We start from the raw sequence: 18,040 nt of genomic DNA, 5'->3' as shown, positions 1-18,040 counted from the left end.
AGCTGCTTAAATCCGGATCGGAAGTTGTAACTGCAGTCAGGTTACTTTAGGGCAAGCGAAGTGAGAGGGCTGAGGTTTGATTTCCGACCAGACTTCATTCCGTTGGAACTACTTGGATTAAAAAGAAAATGATCAAAAAGAAAAAATAAGTTAAAATTATTTCTAACACTTTCGAGTTGCCAGATGACTGAATGATATCCAATTATTAGTGAAACTGCACAGATTTTTTAAAAACGGGTGTTCAGATGTTTTGTTTTCAGTCACCATGTTAATTTTTGCCAACAGCAAATTAGGGAGGAAAAAGGTGAAATACAGATATGTTAAATATTGAACTGGAAATATGCCGGTAAATAGGCATAATTTGTTTTGTCAATTTAAATAGGCAGTTTAACAATTTTATGATGTTTCTTCACAAAACTTATTTTCTGGCCCTGGATGATTTGCCCAGTTCAGAGAGAGGGAAGTAATTGGTAATTATAGTCTCTCTCTGCCTTTGTGGGTGCATATTAATGACAGTTTGACTATTGTGTTTTCTGTAAAGGAGGCTAATAGCTGTGTTACAGCAACCAACGACAGCCTCCCCTGACAAAAGGTGAAATTGGATCCCAAACACTCTGCAAATGCAAGGTAGGGTCAGTGGCAAAGGCAGTTTTTATAGCCTCCCAGATTGAAAAGGCAACACTTCTATAGAAGCAGCAGGGGTCTGTGCCCAAATGGCCCTTTATCTTCTTCAAACTGGCTCCCTTCTACTCTCTTTTGAAATATTATTGTTCGGTTCTCTCCTAGAGAAGCTTTGTCATTGCTTCTCTCCTCCTCTTTTATAGTAAGAAGACATCCATTAAAATGACTTCTCTTAACAAGGTAGATAGCAGTAAATTATTGATACACTGAACTATGGAGAATTTCAGGAGTCAGTTCCTTTCCCCTGCAAGAGCTCGGGGCACATTTCTTCCCCCTGCTATAAAACCTGTATATAATCTAAGAGACTGGACGCGCAGTGGTGTTACTGCTCTAAACTGATTTTCTTATTTTGTAATGGTCTGATTTCATGGTGTATGTCATGTCACTGTGTATGTATAAATTTGCATCTTTATCAAGGCAAATAAAATGCACACACCCTGAATGTCTTATTTATGTTACGGTTTCAGTGTGTTGAGTTACTATGATGAAGTGTCTGTCACTTACTGTATCTTAAAGTATATTCCAGATGAATGTTTGATGCTAAGGCTAAATAGAGCACTCTATTGTTAATTTTGGGATGTGAATCCAGATGACATCAAGATATATTTTAAAATGTACTTGGTGATCTGCATACATTAAAAAGTAATTTACGTTGAAACTGATGATGATGATGCAAGATTTTTTTCAAGTTCCTACGGATGAAAGTCATCTGTGTGAAAATACTTAAATGTACAATATGATAATTTTGTTGACTTTCCTTTCAATTAGTATGTTAATGTAGGTATTAGACATGTTCTTTAACCTGAGAGGTCTGCAGTCAAAAAGCCTATATAATAACTAGGTTGCACTGTGATCCTATGAGCATGGTTGGGTGTGTATCATAATTCAAATATATTAAAAATGGAGGATTTAAAAGTGCAGTAACAGAATTCTATGCACCTTAATTTGGAGTCAATCATGGAGGTTTCATGAAAGAAGGCCTAAAATCAGAGACTGTCTGATGGGAATGGTAAGTATGAAACTTAATAATTAGAGATATAGAAAATATAAGTACCAGATTGTGAGGACCTTTGATGGTAAAGAGGTAAAACTTACTTTAGATTTTCAGACAAGGGGAAAGAGCTAAAGGAGAAGGAAATGCTGCAGTTGACCTCATAATGGAGAATTCAAGACCGATGATAACTAGGCATGGAACAGTTCATACCCTAGTGTTTGGAATAAGATGACAGTATAATTTAAAGAAGTGGAAGGCTGTGATGCAGTCGGAGTAGTGTGAAAATAAGGAAATGTTGCCATTCCCAGATTTGTGAGACCATTTTAAGATAGCACATGAAGAGTACTGGAAAGACAATCCTGCCCCTGCCACCATTTAAAAAGGGCACTGGAGGAGCAGCTGGAAAGGTGAGAGGGAGACCCAAAGGAAGATTGCATTTCAGAAGATCCTGTAGTGGGCATATGAATATAGTAAAAATCAGAGCAGCAGAACTTTTTTTTTGGTGGGGGAGGAAAACTATACCTTCTGCAGTCTCTTGCTACCAATTCTGATGCTGCATTTTGTGCAGTCTCTTGGCTCAGTTCCTAGAATACAGCTATCTTTGTATTTAATTTCTTCATCGGTTTTTCATTCTAATATCTTCTTATAAGAAGCACTGATTTTGTCATTCTTAGATCAATATATCAAATGTCTTCCAAAATTTCTCTGAGGAGATACATTCATCTAGATAGTCAGCAAAAATACACATCTGTTGCATTGAGAATGAGATGGTGGCAGGAGACATCATTCTAAATACCAAGATGCAGTTACAAGTTGTTTTGATTTTCAGTGGCACATAAAAGTATAATTTTGTTTTTAGCAGAGATGTGAGATTCTTAGTGCAGATTTATTGTATTGATTTGCAGTTGGCATACTAATGACATGGCTACATGGATATGCTTATGTTTCTTTAGCATTATTTTAGGCTCTATTTTATTGAAGCAGTAAATAAATGTTAAACTAGAATGTGAATAGTACAAATGTATAAATGATTGTTCTTATTAATGATCGTATCTTACTAATAGTTGGAAGCTGTTTACATAATCCAGAGGAAGAACGTTGCTATGTTTATTGGTGGTATTATTTAAAACAAAGTAAATGAATGCATTTATTACTAATACTTGAATGTTTTGGTTCACAAAAGCAAAATAATATGGGTGTCAATAATGTGTAATATACTTACAATAATAAATTTAAAATAATATACTAATTATATTCTTACAAGGTAGCATGCTGCCTTTCAGTGATATACCTAGTATATAGGCGTGGAAATGGAACTGTAGGTGCTGAGGAATTTTGATATTTTGTTGTTAAGCAAGTACTAGCTGGTGGAATATTTTTGAAGCTAATATCTGGTCTAATATTTTGTACAGACTTGTCTTTACCTTTGTGGAAGATTTCTTTCTTGAGAGGCAACTTAATCAATATCATAAATAAAGCTGCAGCCCTGTACATACGTGTTTGGTCCATTTATTTTCAATGTGTGGATGGTTTTCTCTGAAAACCTGTGTTGACATCAGTCGTTCTGTTTAATTTGTGATGGGTCAGTATGACCAGAAGAACCATGGTGGTGGTGGAGGAAGGGTATTTAACCATTTTCTGTTTGAGGGGTTTTCTCATCCAAATCCTCCCCATAGAACATGAAAGGCAGCTGGGGGCAATTTTGAATGGAAGACAGCCTGAGGGAAAAGGAAAAGAGATAAGCTGCTCCACCCTCTTGCTCTTAAAAAAAAAAAGAAACTGGGCGCTTCCAACAGCTGCTTTCCATTTTGAAGGAATTAGGAAACAGTTTACATGCATTTCCCATGTAATGGGTTGATGATTTCATTTTATTCCAGGAATATGTGGTGCTGGCATAGGTGAATGTGGTTGATCTGCCTGACGATCAGATCCTGTACATTAAGATTTCTGCATGGAGTCACTAATACACAAAAGACTTTTCCTAGAGTGCCTGTACCATAACAGTCTGTCATTAGATTATTCCATAAACCGCATCTTTGAACTGCAGTGCTCTTATTTCATGCTTAATAGTAACTATGCATATTTTATTGAGACTATAGGTAATAAGGACAACAACATTTGCCTGGATAAAAGCTCATGATTCCCAGCATAGGGGATTGGTTGTGAGCTAACACGAAGGGCAAATCCACACTTTATATGGCAGTTGTTTTTTATTGCCTGCATGTGTAGAATGGGGGAAAGTGAATGTTTCCAGTATGCCCAGAAAAAAATGGCTCCCTGGGATGTTCTTGGTGCATGTTCCCAACTACTTCAATACATATCCTCCCCTTTTTGCTTACTTACTATGTACATGCATCAAACTGTTACAGATTTAAGGCAGCAGATGACTCTTATAGCATGAATCTTTCAAAAGTGTCATATACATAAACAGGACTTGACACCAGTACAATACTACTGTATTATAACTCCTATTGAAGGAATGAAGTTCTGGTACTCAGCATTTGTTTTTGAAGGTGGAAAGTGCTGTAGTGGTAAGCAAATCTCTGAGCTGTGAACGACCTTAAATGAAATGGAGGCAAGTCTGTTCATTCCTACTGCAGAGATTCACCTCTGCTGCATTCCCTCAGGACATCTGCAGAGGCAGGAAACATCACAAGAAATGGTTGGGTGGGATGGGGACAGGACACTGCATCTGAAATTGGTGCACGACTAGGGATTTCCCACTCTTTCAGGATCTGGCTAGTGTAAAGATGTGAGTCTAATCATTAGCCGTATGGGGTATTTGTGCGCGCACACATACACTGGAAAGTATCAGCTAGTGAAGGCCACTTCCAGAGACACACTCTGACTGGGTATCTGGCGACCTCTATATTAATAATCCAGAATACAAAATATCACCACATTACTGCAGCATTTCCACAAACATTGTCTTTGTATTCATACAAATGCCATTTAACTGAAATAAGTATAGTGCATCTTTCCAGCTCATAATATGTTTGAGATCATATAACCCTAGTGTGGGAGGGGAAGAGCTTGGATTTGTATGGTAGTATGTAGCACTGTCATTAAATTAAATGGCTTTGTGTTTTTTATTTAATGTAGCAAATGTTGAGTTAAAAAACATACTAGGGTCCGCAGATCACTTCAAAATTGGGAGTACAGAGTAATTGGATAAAGTATGGGGCTGGCTGGAGACTTTACATATGAAGAACAGTTGTGGTTGCCAAGCAGAAAAACTCCCAAGATGTTTTAACACAGTACTGTTTACATAATCATGAATATGTTTGACTTAAGGGGACAATATAAACTAACTGCATGACTTTCTAAAGGCTTCTGTGTTATTTACACACTTTGAAAATTGCTGAAGCTGAAAGAAATGAGAGGGGTAAAATCCACGTCCTGATGGTTTGGCTTTGTGTCATTGGGAAGGGCTTTGGACTAAATCATCTATTGGCATAAACTTTGTCAACAGAGCATTAAGCCATTTGTAGAAAAGGTAGCTATACTGTTTTTTACCACGCAGTCAGTTTTTGCTGGGATTTATGAAATGGTGGAGGAAACTGGTCAATTGGTTGATTGACGCACAGTCTCAGATAAACTGCCTTTAATTATATATAACATTCTTCTAAAAAAGCCATTTAATCCTACATTTGAGAGCCAGTGTGGTATAGCGGCTAGAGTATCAGACTAGGATGTGGGAGACCCAAGTTTGAATACCCACTCTGCCATGGAAGCTTGCTGGGTGGCCTTGTTTCAGTCACACACTCTCAGCCTAACCTACCTCACAGGGTTGTTGTGAGGCTAAAGTGGGGAAGGTGAGAATTATGTAAACCACCTTGCTCCCCATTGGGAATAAACATCAAGTAGATAAATAACATAATCCCTCTAGTTGTTCCATCACTTCTTGAAGACATACAGTGCATTCCTAAGGAGAGTTACTCCAGTCCAAGGCCATTCATTTCAATGGGCTTAGACTGGAGTAACTCTCCTTAGGAATGCACTGTAAATGTAGCATCATTGGGGCGCAGGAAGAAATGTGGCCAACAGCATATATGAGCTTGATGCTGCCTGCAGCTTGGCTAATTAGAGGATTCCATTTGCTTAGGTGTCTATTGTGAGTGACAAACCAAAACACAAGGCTATCAAAAGGCAAAGAGAAGTGTATTCATTGGGTGATATCAGATAAATATCTGGCCACAGAATTGGTTCTGTGAGCCAGGTAGAAGGCCAGGTGAGCCAGGTAGAAGGAGAAGGAATAGGGTGAGCTGGGCAGGCAGCACTTTGAGACTTGATAATAAATTTGGGTTTGTTTCTGTATAGTGTGCCAAATGGCCATGAAATACAGCTTGTTCCTCAGTAATACTGCATGTATGCAAGTAGTAGATATGAAAAATACAATATAAATTTGTTCAACATTAACTGATGTGAGATGCCAGTGTTTTATTCCGTAGAGGAGAAAGGTAGCATAGAGGTATTTTGCAAGCAGGTCCTGAACAGCACATTAAGTTTAGAAATAGGTCCCAAACACTATGGTAAATGTGCTACTGGGTCTCACTTCAAAATTTTTTGAGATTGTCTGGACTATGTAACAAGTGGTGCGAAGGAATAATTACTCTTACATGTGTGAAGGAGTAATTTCAGATCAAACACTGTGTAGAAAACTTCAGTATTACCTGATGTCACCTGGGACAATTTTTTTTCTAATATTCTAATATATATGCTAATTTAGTGATACGTAATATTATAATTCTTGCTGTACTTGGATGGCTTATAATTTTGTGCTTTCTGATGCATTGTTATTATAATGAAGGCTAAAAGTAAAAATGCATCTCTATAACCTTTACTTGTACTTTGGTTCTTATCTTTTGTACTGCAGGAGTTTAGCTTCAGCAATGCAAACAATTTTTTATGATTGAGCTCTCTGTAGAATACTGGTAATTCTTTTTTATTAAATAAGCTTTTAAAGTTGGGGCCCATAAGAAAGCCCACTTTGGCAAGATCGCAGATACTAGTTATATAATCAGTTTCAGATCTGTCCTAGACCTGTAGACTGGCCATTGTACATTGTATATCAAAATTCAAATTTCCAGTAATCACAATGGATCAGCTGCGGTATATACAAAATTTCTACAGTGCAATTTGCCTGACATTTTTGAACAAAATAAGGTTCTCATAATGTTTGGTACTTTTCATAAAGGTGAAACTTGCATTCAGATTTTTGTTTAGTGAATTGAAAGGAAATGGTTTTACAGGTGTCATTGTAAGTATAGGGATATTTAACTCTCATAGTGCAGAAGCCTATCTCAGTATAGCACATTCTAGCAAGCCTATACCAAGTAACTGCAGTGGTACTTTACCAACATCTGAATGAAATAAATTCCACTGTCATCCTGCCTTATCTTATGGTGTTCTACATAATCCAAGAACACATTTGAGTACTGTTTTATTAATTTACTTCATTTATACCCTGGCTTTTCCCCCGGTGAGGACCCGAAGCAGCTAACATCATTCCTCCATTTTATCCTCACAATGTGAGATAGGTTAGGGTGAGTGTGTATAACTGGCCCAAGGTCACCCTGCAAGCGACCATGGCAGAATAAGGGTTTGAACACTGGTCTCTGAGATCCTAGTCTGATACGATTACATAACTGTCTTTCGGGAAAAATGTCAGTTAGTTTGGCACTAAGGCTCCATTCCTCAAAGTTGTCCTTGCGTTTTTCATCCATTACCAATTGCTGGTAGTTATGACATAACAACAACTAAGGCTGCATATGACATAAATGTCACTTGGTCAGGCCAGGCCATGACTCGCCAGCCCAGATTGAGAGTGGGGTGTGTGTGGCTGCTTCGGCTAGCTTGTGGGCTGGATGAGAGCTCTCAAGGGGTCAGATCTGGCCCCCCAGACCTTATGTTCGACACCCATGCTTTATGCCATCCTTTTCTCTGAAGAATGATATCATCTACCAATGGAGTGTTAATGCTTTATACCTGCTTTATTACTTGGGTGTTACGGGCTGTAGCTCTGGGCCAAAGTCTGATTATGATAATAATTAGTAATAATTTATTACTTTTGTTATATAGCTCGCATAAAGAAAGGCCCAGGGCTTGTGTGCAGAGCTCAGTTTTACCAGGGCACAGTAGTTTGCTTTTTCTCAGCTTCCTCTCACAAAATCACATGAATACGAGTGCGCACAGCATGGTGGGAAGATCTGAGGAATGGATGGTCCATGCACATACCCCCATCCAGGCCTCCTCTTTCGCCTGATTCAAGTTAGTTATGGTTATAGTATGGAAATTTACAAAACACGGAAGGCTGGGTGTTGATACGGCAGCATGCGCATGGCTCCTATTCATGCTAAAACCTTACCAGAGTGCTTATGACAATACCTGTGCGCTTAAATATGTGGCACAATAGCAAAACGGGTATATTGTTGCCTGTTGGAATACTCTAGGTATGGGTGCAGTACAAGTAGATTGTGTCCAAAGTGCTGTGATCGCAGTACTGAATGTTGGAGATCAGTAGTTGCTTATGAAACATCAAATTGAATGGTTATGTAAACAGAAGATTCATTTTTTACTAATTCAATTTAGGCTTTGAATGGTAACAATTTCATGTTTACTTGGATGATACAAATTTATACTTAAGTAAAATCAATCCATTTAAGTACTGGTGTATATTCTTGGGTTTCTGGTTGGCATAGAATAGATTGATTTCTGATTTGACAAAAATTGAAACAAACAAAAGAAAAAACTAAAATGTTGAAGCTGATAAATGCTTTATGGGCCCCTTTCCCCTTCAGAAATGCGGTACACTACAATAATTAGAGTAGAAGGCAGCAAAGTAAAATCTCATCTGTTTTACATGATTGTGTGTTGGTAGGGTTCCAACCATAACAGTCGTTTTAAAAAAGGGCCTGTAAATGCCCAAGACTGCAGCAGTTTTTCATCCTCCTTTTCTACTCCCCCTCCCTTTTCCTGAAGCATTTTGGGAAGATACAGTAAGGCTCTAGTGGAAAGGCAGTTAATATTATGAAGCTTTGGAGAACAAATCTGAATTTTTAATTAGGCTTTAGTTGTTTCTTCAAAGTGTCAAGGCATCATTAGTGATGTAAGTCTTGTTGCATTAGCAGAGACTGACATTTCACTTCAAACACAGAGAATGCAGCTGTCCTGTGCAGATAAAAGTTGCCAAATGTGGTGCGGCAAGGTGGATTCGTAGATAATTAGCTGTCCCATTTTATTGCTACGTTGAAGAACCCTGCCAGTCATGTTGGGGAAGATAGAAAGCTGGAATTATTAACTGGGAGAAAATCCAAATATGCCATAAAGCACTTTTGGAATCACTTCAGCTGTGGCAGGGCTGATAAGACACATGTTAAGGCAGCACACAAAATAAGTACAGTAGTGTATGTTAGCATGCTTCTGCCGGCGTTTTTTAAAAACGCACACACTTTAATTCTTCTAACTGGAAAGGGCAAGGGCAAAAGAGCCCTTCCTATATAGCAAAACAATATCAGTGACACATCATTCTGAAACCTTAGTTGCAAACTGTAATGTGCAACCACTCGTTTCTTGATGAAAGGTGCAGATGAAAGAAAATAAATGTTTGCTCAGATATCACTAAAGGACTATGCAAGTTGGAGGGTATTTAATCCATTGACTAAAAATGTTCCCTCACTAGTTTATAATCTCCAGGTAAAAGGAACAGAATTTTCAGTGTACCCCGAAGTACAACCTTATAAGCACATTAAATTCAATGTCTTTAGAAGGGTGTAACTCAGTTTAGGAGTACATTTTGTTTTATTATACTTCCTCCCCCACAATTGTATGATACTTGATTCAACCTTCAGTGGAAATTTGGGGACTGTTGAATATTTTCAGCCCATTCCTGAGCTGCGCTGGCGGTCTGCACCAAAGTCTTTAGGAGGCCGGCGAAGGCCCACGCCAGCACAAGGGCCCACAGCGCCGGTGTCCGGGAGGTGCACGCTGGCGTTTGTGGCCCCAGTGTCGGCGTTCAGGGCCAGACGCTGGTCTCTGGCCTCAGGGGCGGCAGCGCCAGGCCCGAATGTCGGCTGAGCCTGCCACTGGCATCCAGACGCTGGCAAAGGCCGCCGCGGCGACCCAGGAGTCATTCCCAGGGCATAACTGCGTTCCTGGGGCGTTATGGCACCGGCCAGGGGGTGGGGCCGTCATCAGGCGGCCTCCTGAGCCGTTTCAGCTCGGGAACGCGCCCTTCTCCCCTGAGATACGCCACCTTTTAGGTGGCATATCTCCTGTACAACCCTATGAGGGTTGCACGGTTTTTTTGCGTCGGGCGGAGGTTTTGACCCTCCTTAGGAGGCAACGCCACTGCGTTGCCTCCCAAGCCCAGTGCAGGCATTCCAGTCAGGAATGCGCTGTTCATCATTATAAAAGCAGTTTGGTCCATTCTTCCATACCTTGCCCAAGTAGTAGTGTCCATCATCAGAAATTATTTCATTATCTTAATTGAGAACAATCCTAAGTGAGTTACACCTTCTATGCCCATTGGCTTCAGTGGACTTAGAGGGGTATAACTTTGTATAGGATTGCCCTGATAGTATGAACCTGCCCAATTGCTATGGTCATCTTCTGAGGCCCTGCTTTGGATGTCCCTGACTTCTGTGATTTGGCAGGTAGCCTTCTATGTCAAGGCACCAAAACTCTGGAAGCGTCTTCCCAGGGGACTTGCCTGCCCCTTTCTGTTGCTCTCTTCTGTCAGCAGGTGAAAACTTGTGTTTTATTTGGCGTTCTACCAGTGATCCCTCCTTCCTGCCCTAAGTTTAAATTGTTGTTTTAATGGTTGTGTATTTCATTGTCTTGTATATTATCTTTTATTGTGTTGTATGTATATTTTAACTTAATTCTTATGATGTGTTTTGGTTTTAATGGTTTCTAAGATGTGTTTTTATTATGTATGTTTTTATGTATGTTTTTAATCTGTTAGCTGTCTTGGTGGCCCAAGGTGGACTATACATTTTGTAAACTAATAAATGTTTATTTATAAATAGTGGATTGGATCCAAACGATTCCTTGCACATGGGGAGAGGGAGGCAAGAATGTTTTCTTCTGCAAGCAGATCTGAGCAATTGCATACACACAATGCAACAAAGTGTTTAAATGATAAAATTATAGTCTATAGTTGTGTACACTACTTTCTCTTTTTTGAAAACTTAATTATGTAAACTTTACTTGCAGGACTCTCTTGCAGGTTTGTTTATTTTAGCGTTAAAATATAAACAAACTATCGGTATAGGTGTGCTTAAAAATAATGTATTAAAACTAAAATAAACACCTTTGTATGTTGGTATCAAAACCATAAAGGGAAAAACATCATATTATTTTTCTTTTCCTTGGGAAAAAAGTAATCTGCCGAGAATAAAATATTGATCTGTCTTTTGAGATAGAATGTTAGCTGTCAGCATCTGATGGCCCTTTGGGTCAAATCTGGCCTCCACTTGGCCCTTCGAGTTGTCAGCCTGAGGCAACAGAGTGAAAGAAGAAGATTGCCAGCAGGCCATTTTGCCAGGCAAGGGTTTGGTCTCTCTCTGTCTCTCTCTCTCTCTCTGTCTCTCTCTCTTTCTCTGTCTCTCTCTCTCTCTGTCTCTCTCTCTGTCTCTCTCTCTCTCTCTCTGTTCTCTCTCTCTGATACTCTAGCCAAACTTGTTGTGTTTAGGTTATCATGCAGTTGTAGGATTGAGTGGGAAAAAAGTTTTTTGCAGTCTAGAAAACAAATAGTTTCAGTTTAAACTTCATCATTATCATTATTATTCCTATTATTATTGTTCAACTACTCTATTTTTTGTTGAGCTGTATCCCCTCAATATTTTTCATCGAAAACAAATTCCATAGTGAATTAGTAAATACATAGTTGATACTTTTGCTGTTATTTTCTTCTTTAATAAAGAATGTCGTTGCATATTAAAAAAGAAGGATGGCAGAAAAGTGCCATGCTATAACCTTACTGCATTCAAGTACAGATTGAGTATCCCTTATATCCGTTATCCGGAGTGATCTGAAAACTGGACGTTTTGAGCCAGCATGCAAGCATTACTCACAGGCCCTCAGCAGTGCCATTGATGGTTCAGTGTACACAAAATTATTAAAAACATTGTTTAAAATTACATTTAGGCTATGTGTATAAAGTATATACAAAACATAAATAAAACATAAATGAATTTTGTGTTTAGACTTGGGTCCCATCTCCAAGATATCTCATTTTGTATATGCAAATATTCCAAAATACGGAAAGATCCAAAATATGGAACACTTCTGGTCCCAAGCAGTCTGGATAAGGGAAACTCAACCTGTATATGAAGGACTTAGCAGTCCTCACTGGTTTCTTTGTTAACAGGACTTTGAAACTTGAGTTTGAAGCAAATTTTCAAATCCTTTATTAATAGTAAGCCCTGCATAATGTTAAGCACAGGTACCATTAGTGCTGACATAAGTCTTAACTCTGTTGAAGTTAGTGGAAGGGAGGAAGGCACAGTTTGTATCAGAGAGGAACAGGCTGAAGAAGGAGTCTAGCATCCTGTGACCTACCTGTAATAAGTATGTTTACGCAGGCCCTGATATTTGGTGTAGTCAATGCATTCCAAACACCACAGTGGACATAATAGGGAAAATACAACCAACTGCAGTGTTCAAGCACATGTGACTGGTAATTCGTGGTTTATACTTTTATGGTGACAAACGTTGGTGTACCTGCCTGCAACACTATCTAAAGTGTGAATGGCTCTGGATAGATTTATAGTCGATGTTTCCTAGTTTTATTTGGCTCTTGAGTGTACACTTTAGTACATGGAATTAGCTTGATGTCTTCTTAAACCTATCAATCATGAGATTCTTGAGTGCTTCCTTTTGTGGCAATTTGTTATAATTTGGTTACTGATGTTTTTACTGTAGTGGTGAAACCCAGACTGTTGAGATAGGTATATCACAAATTGTAAAGGCCTTGTAGAGGGATTCCCATTACAATACCATTCCTCCAAGGTTAAAAGGAAGTTTTAAATAGAAAATAACAAGAACAGATGAGGTGTTGCAATAAAGTTTCAGGGTAAAGTGGTTTTCAAAATAATTATTTCCAATTAGAAGTATCAAACATATGATCCCTATTACTGCAAAAATAGTCTGTCAAAGAAAGATTTGTCAATAATGTATATTGATAGTTTCCCATGTTTCACAGCTGCTAGCCAAAAATATTTCACAAGCTTTTGGTTCCATTATTTCTTTCTCTTCAGGGTGCTCCCTTTTTCATTAAACTTTCTGCCATCAGCCATGACATTTGAAGCTTTAGTCATTCTGGTTAGAGAGGAAAAAATAGCTGGCATGCTGACTTGCTTCTTTATACATCACATTTTTATTCTACCTTTCCACCAAGGAAAGGAAGTCAAGGCAGCACACGATTCTTCCCTCTCCCCATTTTATCCTCATGACAACTCTGTGAAGTAGGTTAGTCTGAGAGATTCTGGTGGACCCAAAGTTGCCTGGCGAGAGCAAGGGCTAAGAAGGGATTTAAATCCAGGTATTTCCTGTATACATTTGGTGTTGTATCCATGTACCTAGCCTATCAGAGTTGTTGTGAGAATAAAATGGAGGAGAGGAAAATGATATAAGTTGCTTTGGGACCCCACTGGGGAGAAAAGTAGGGTATAAATGAATAAACTAATAAATATAGTATATACTCGCGTATAAGCCGAGTTTTTCAGCCCAAAAAAAGGGCTGAAAAAGCCGGCCTCGGCTTATACGCGGGTCAATACGGTAGGGTAGGGGAGGAGGGAGGGGGCAACTTACCGCCACCGCCACCGCTGCTGGGCCCATGCGGCTTCCCCCGGCCAGGAGCGCCCTGTGAGGGCCTCCTGCGGCCGCTGCAAGGCCACGCGGCCGCCGCCGCCGGGCGCGCCCGGATCCCCCCGCCCTGGAAGGGCCGGGGGAAGCCTGCTGCGGCCGCCGCCACCGGGCGTGCCTGGCTCCCCCCGCCCTGGAAGCCTCCTGGAAGCTGCCGCCGCCACCGCCTTCGCCGGGAGCCCTGTCAGGTAAGCCTGCGGGGGGGGGGGGGTTATAAGCCGACCCTCGGCTTATACGCGGGTGCCTAATTTCCCCCCATTTTTGGGGAGAAATTAGGCACCTCGGCTTATACGCGGGTCGACTTATACATGGGTATATACGGTAACTGTACTGGCTTTCAGTGGATAGTGCAACTGGATCGGAATTGGAGTATGATGGTTATTAGGGCCTGCATTTTAGAAGCCGATGCATTTTACACACACTTATTTCTACATGTTCTGCTATAGGTACCAAAAATATGTTCTTGGAATACATTCTGCATATCAATAAATATATGTAGGATTTTAAACATTTCATGTGTATACTTTATTTTGAATTGAAGCTTATAAAACTTGAAATTATTAAAAAAATTATAAGAGTTGGTTTTTATATGCCAACTGTCTCTGCCTTTTAAGGAGAATCAAACTGGCTTACAATTTCCTTCCCTTCCTGTCCCCACAACATACACCATGTGAGGTAGGTGGGGCTGAGAAAGTTCAGAAAACGGTAACTAGTAGGGTTGTGCAAAAAAAAAATCAGTAAATTTTGGGGTTGGGTTTATTGGGCCTGAGTTTTTTAGTAAACCCAGAATAAGCCGAATACCCATACTGGTATAGGAGTATTTTGGCTTTGTTTCCGGGTTTACTGAAAAATTCGGGTCCACTGTAGTCTGTGGGGATTTTTTCGAAGCTCCTGTGGGAGCATTTTTGCAGGGAGGGTCACCAAATTTGCCGCATGGTTGCAAGGGACTCTCCTTAGATGGTTGCTGAAGTTTGGTGAACTTTGGGACGGGGGTCCAATCCTCCAGGCATTTGTAAGCCGAGCTGTCCATTGGTTTTCAGGTTCAGAAGTTCAGCATTACCGAGGACTGGTGGAAAGAGACGATTGGCAGGCTGGCGCCTCAATGTCTTGGGGCTCTGTTTGTATCTGGGGTGCATAGCATGATGTCCATGCAAATTAGCTTCCAAACTGAGAAAAAGGGCTTAAATATGCAAGAAAAATAAGGCATGGAAAACATTTCTTTTGGTGGCAAATGACATCCTGTGAACAGTCCTTTATTAAGGTTACAAAAATCTGATTTCAAGATATGGTCACGTTGCAGGGAAACAAAGCCTCTATTTGGGACGACCTTTGTTTGACAGCAGGTTTTCGGGAGGGGGGGGAGATCCACAGGTTCTGGCATTCGGTAAAACTAAAACCCAAATATTGCCAAAACGGCTAATTGCAGGTTTATTTTCTGTTCGGGTATATCGATATGCACAACCCTAGTGACTAGCACCAGGTCATCCAGCTGGCTTCATATGTAGGAGTGGGGAAACCAGCCTGGTTCACCAGATTAGAGTCCGCCACTCATGTGGAGGAGTGGGGAATCAAACCCAATCTCCAGGTTAGAGTCCATGCTCTTAACCACTGCACCACGTTGGCAGTATCTAAGTTTATTGCAGTATCTAAGTTTGGATAGTGGAGGGATTTGTGGTTTAGAAAAATAAATGGTGTCCAAGGAGGAGAGATATAGTCATGGTGGCAAATGATATGCAGGGTGAACATGGAGCTTTTGCGAAAAATACTTGCAAATGTATCTGTGCAGACATGTGGGTTAGAATCTTGTTTTCTTAAAATAAAAATTGAGATTTTTGGTGGCCTCTCTCAAGTTCCAGTGGACTTTGTAGCAGACTACAAGCAGGGAACCTGCAAAGACTTGAGGGGGTGTTCTCTTTATTTCCCCTATATCTCCTTCCCTACACTATTTCCTCTTTCTCTTCTCCTGGCAGCTCCAATATCCTCTCTCCTCCTGCTTTCCCCTCTCTTTCCAACCAACATTTTAAATCTGCCCCCCAGGCAACAGCTTTATTTATTTACTTTGTTTATACACCCTTCTTCCTAATGGGAGCTTACATAATTCCCATCTTCTCCATCTATCTGCACAACATCTCTCTGAAGTAAGCTAGGCTGAGAGTGTGTGACTGGCCAAAGTCACCCAGCAGACTTCGATGGCAGATTAGGAATTTGAATCTGAGCCTTCTAGATCCTAGTCTGAAACTCTAACCTCTAAATCATTCTGGCTTTTGTGGGATAGCTGCTATTGAACAGTAGTGAGCAGCCAGACCTGGGTGAATCATGGAATTCATGTGGTGTCAAGTCACCTAGTGGTTACTCGTGGGCTGGGCTCTGAATCTCCCTCAAAGGCCAAAACAGCTCTGAAAAGGGCCCTGCCTCCTTTCCCTGACAGAAACCATGGCTTCAACTGGTAATACTGTTGTGATTACCTAGCAACAGCCACTGAGGGCATTTTTTCCTTAGAACTACAGGTGTTGCTTCTGTTATTTTGTTGGGAGTTTTTAATCCCCAGTGTTTTGTGTGTGTGTGTGTGTGTGTGTTTTAGTTTTCATATTTTTTCTGCAGCCCTAAGGCTTTTCTCAAGTTTGTAGAAAGATCTTCCTTGTCTGCTCATGGCTCTCGTCTCTGGAGTTAAGTATCCAGAGCTTTGGCCGCATTGAGAAATAGATAATACCCAATGAATTGTTTTGGAGCCATGTCTTATGATGCATATCACAGTCAAAATGCACAGATTTTTTTCCTCATGTGGGGTAATGAAATTTCTTTTAAAAACTGAAATTTGAGATATGAATAAATGCGTTGGTCATACAAGTAGCCTACTACGCTGAGGAATCAGGCAACTGGAATTTTGAATGTGTATAGACAGTTGAAGTCTCTAGGAACATCCCTTGTGTAGTATAAGAGAATAAACAGCTCAATTTCTGTACAGTCATATGTGTTAGTTGTAACATTTGCATTATTTTTTCTTAGAGTTGAAACTGAAATCTTAATTGCGTAGGTGATTTGGTAAGTGAGTCTAGTCTTCATCATTTCTTCATAAAATGTGTACCTGCTACTGGGATGTTTTTAATAGAAGTACTGCCTGGATGAAAGAATGCTTTGTGGAAGGACGCTATTGTCCATTTCTGGATCTCACTGCAGTTCCTGGGGAGCTTCTCAAGTCTCTTTGACTCAGAGCAAAAAAATCCTTCTGATTTTAAGCTTGAATGGAGAATAATTGAAGGGGGAGGAGAGAGAGAGAGAGAGATGTAGTTGGGGGAGGGGAACTGGTAGCATGCAATGCAGTGGATATTGATATTGGCATTTAATACTGTTCGTTCTTCCTGCCACTAATGGAGCTTTTTGCCTTTGCAATGAGATCTGTTTTGATTATGAAGTGGAACTGAGTTTTCTTACCTCACATAGATTTGGACAGCTTGTCATGAATATAAGTTCCAGAATATGCTTTGGTTCAGATTTTATTAATAGTGCCTGATTTTTTTGACTGTTGTTCAGTATTCCAGCTGTATGGCAAACAAACATGTACATTTATGTTGTATGATGCCTGTTTTCATTGGGCTGCTCTTTTAAGATATGACAGAATTATTTTTACATTCTACAAAATGTGTAATAAATGATGTTGTTTAAAGAAAAATAATGAGGCACAGTATTTTGGCCTGGTTAGGCAAATACAACATTTGCTTTATTAGTCAAGAACATGCTCTTTGGATTCCCCATCTTCCTTTTTTCTGGGGTTGGGGTATTTTCTTGTGCAGTGATTCTTTATGGTATCAGTATATCACTTCTGTGTTATAAGAGTTGTAGTGCTTCCTACCTTATAATCTGGGCGATCCAGGTTTGAATCCCCACTCTGCCATGGAGGCTTACTGGGTCACTTAGGCCAGTCTGTACACTCAGCCTAATTTACCTCAGAGGGATGTAATGCGTGTAAATGAAGGAGAAGAGAATTATGTAAACTACTTTGGATCCCCTTTGGGGAGAAAGACTGAGTATATTTGAAGCTAATAAAAATTTTCCCTGTAAGGTTTACTCCATGATCAAACAAAGTGGTTTTACAGGTATTGTTAACAGATAACAGTCATGACAACGGCATGGTTAGTAGCACCACAACAGTAGAAAATCACTACTACAAGGCCAGCAACGAAGGCCTCCTTCCTCTTGTTCTACTAATGCTTTTCTTCTTTGTCTTCTAGTGCCTCCCAGGTTCCATCTCTTATTTCCCCCACCCCTGTTGAAGCTGCACTTTCTCTCCTTGTCACCCCCTTCAGGTTCCCCTCCCCTGCTTCTACTTCACTCCTGCCTTTAGTACACCTCTTCGTCATTGTGATGGCTGCCGCCGCCATGTTAGGCAACCTGATGTTTTCCTGAACTCCAGATTTTATGTGTGCAATGTTTGCACATGGACAAACATCACTGTTAACTATTTTGGGGGTTGTTCGTCTGTTAAGAAAATTACATAGG

General features: G+C 40.1%; 1 protein-coding gene across 2 annotated transcripts in view; it reads left to right on the top strand.

Annotated features, from left to right (window-relative positions):
• CACHD1 (cache domain containing 1) overlaps positions 1-18,040 on the top strand; it is a 156,291-nt gene that overhangs the window by 1,103 nt on the left and 137,148 nt on the right. The gene's annotated exons all lie outside the window — the stretch shown is intronic.

This window comes from Euleptes europaea, chromosome 2 (assembly GCF_029931775.1).
Source record: "Euleptes europaea isolate rEulEur1 chromosome 2, rEulEur1.hap1, whole genome shotgun sequence".
NCBI lineage: Eukaryota > Metazoa > Chordata > Lepidosauria > Squamata > Sphaerodactylidae > Euleptes > Euleptes europaea.
Note: the sequence above shows the minus strand (reverse complement) of the source record. Positions and strands in the feature narration are given on the sequence as shown.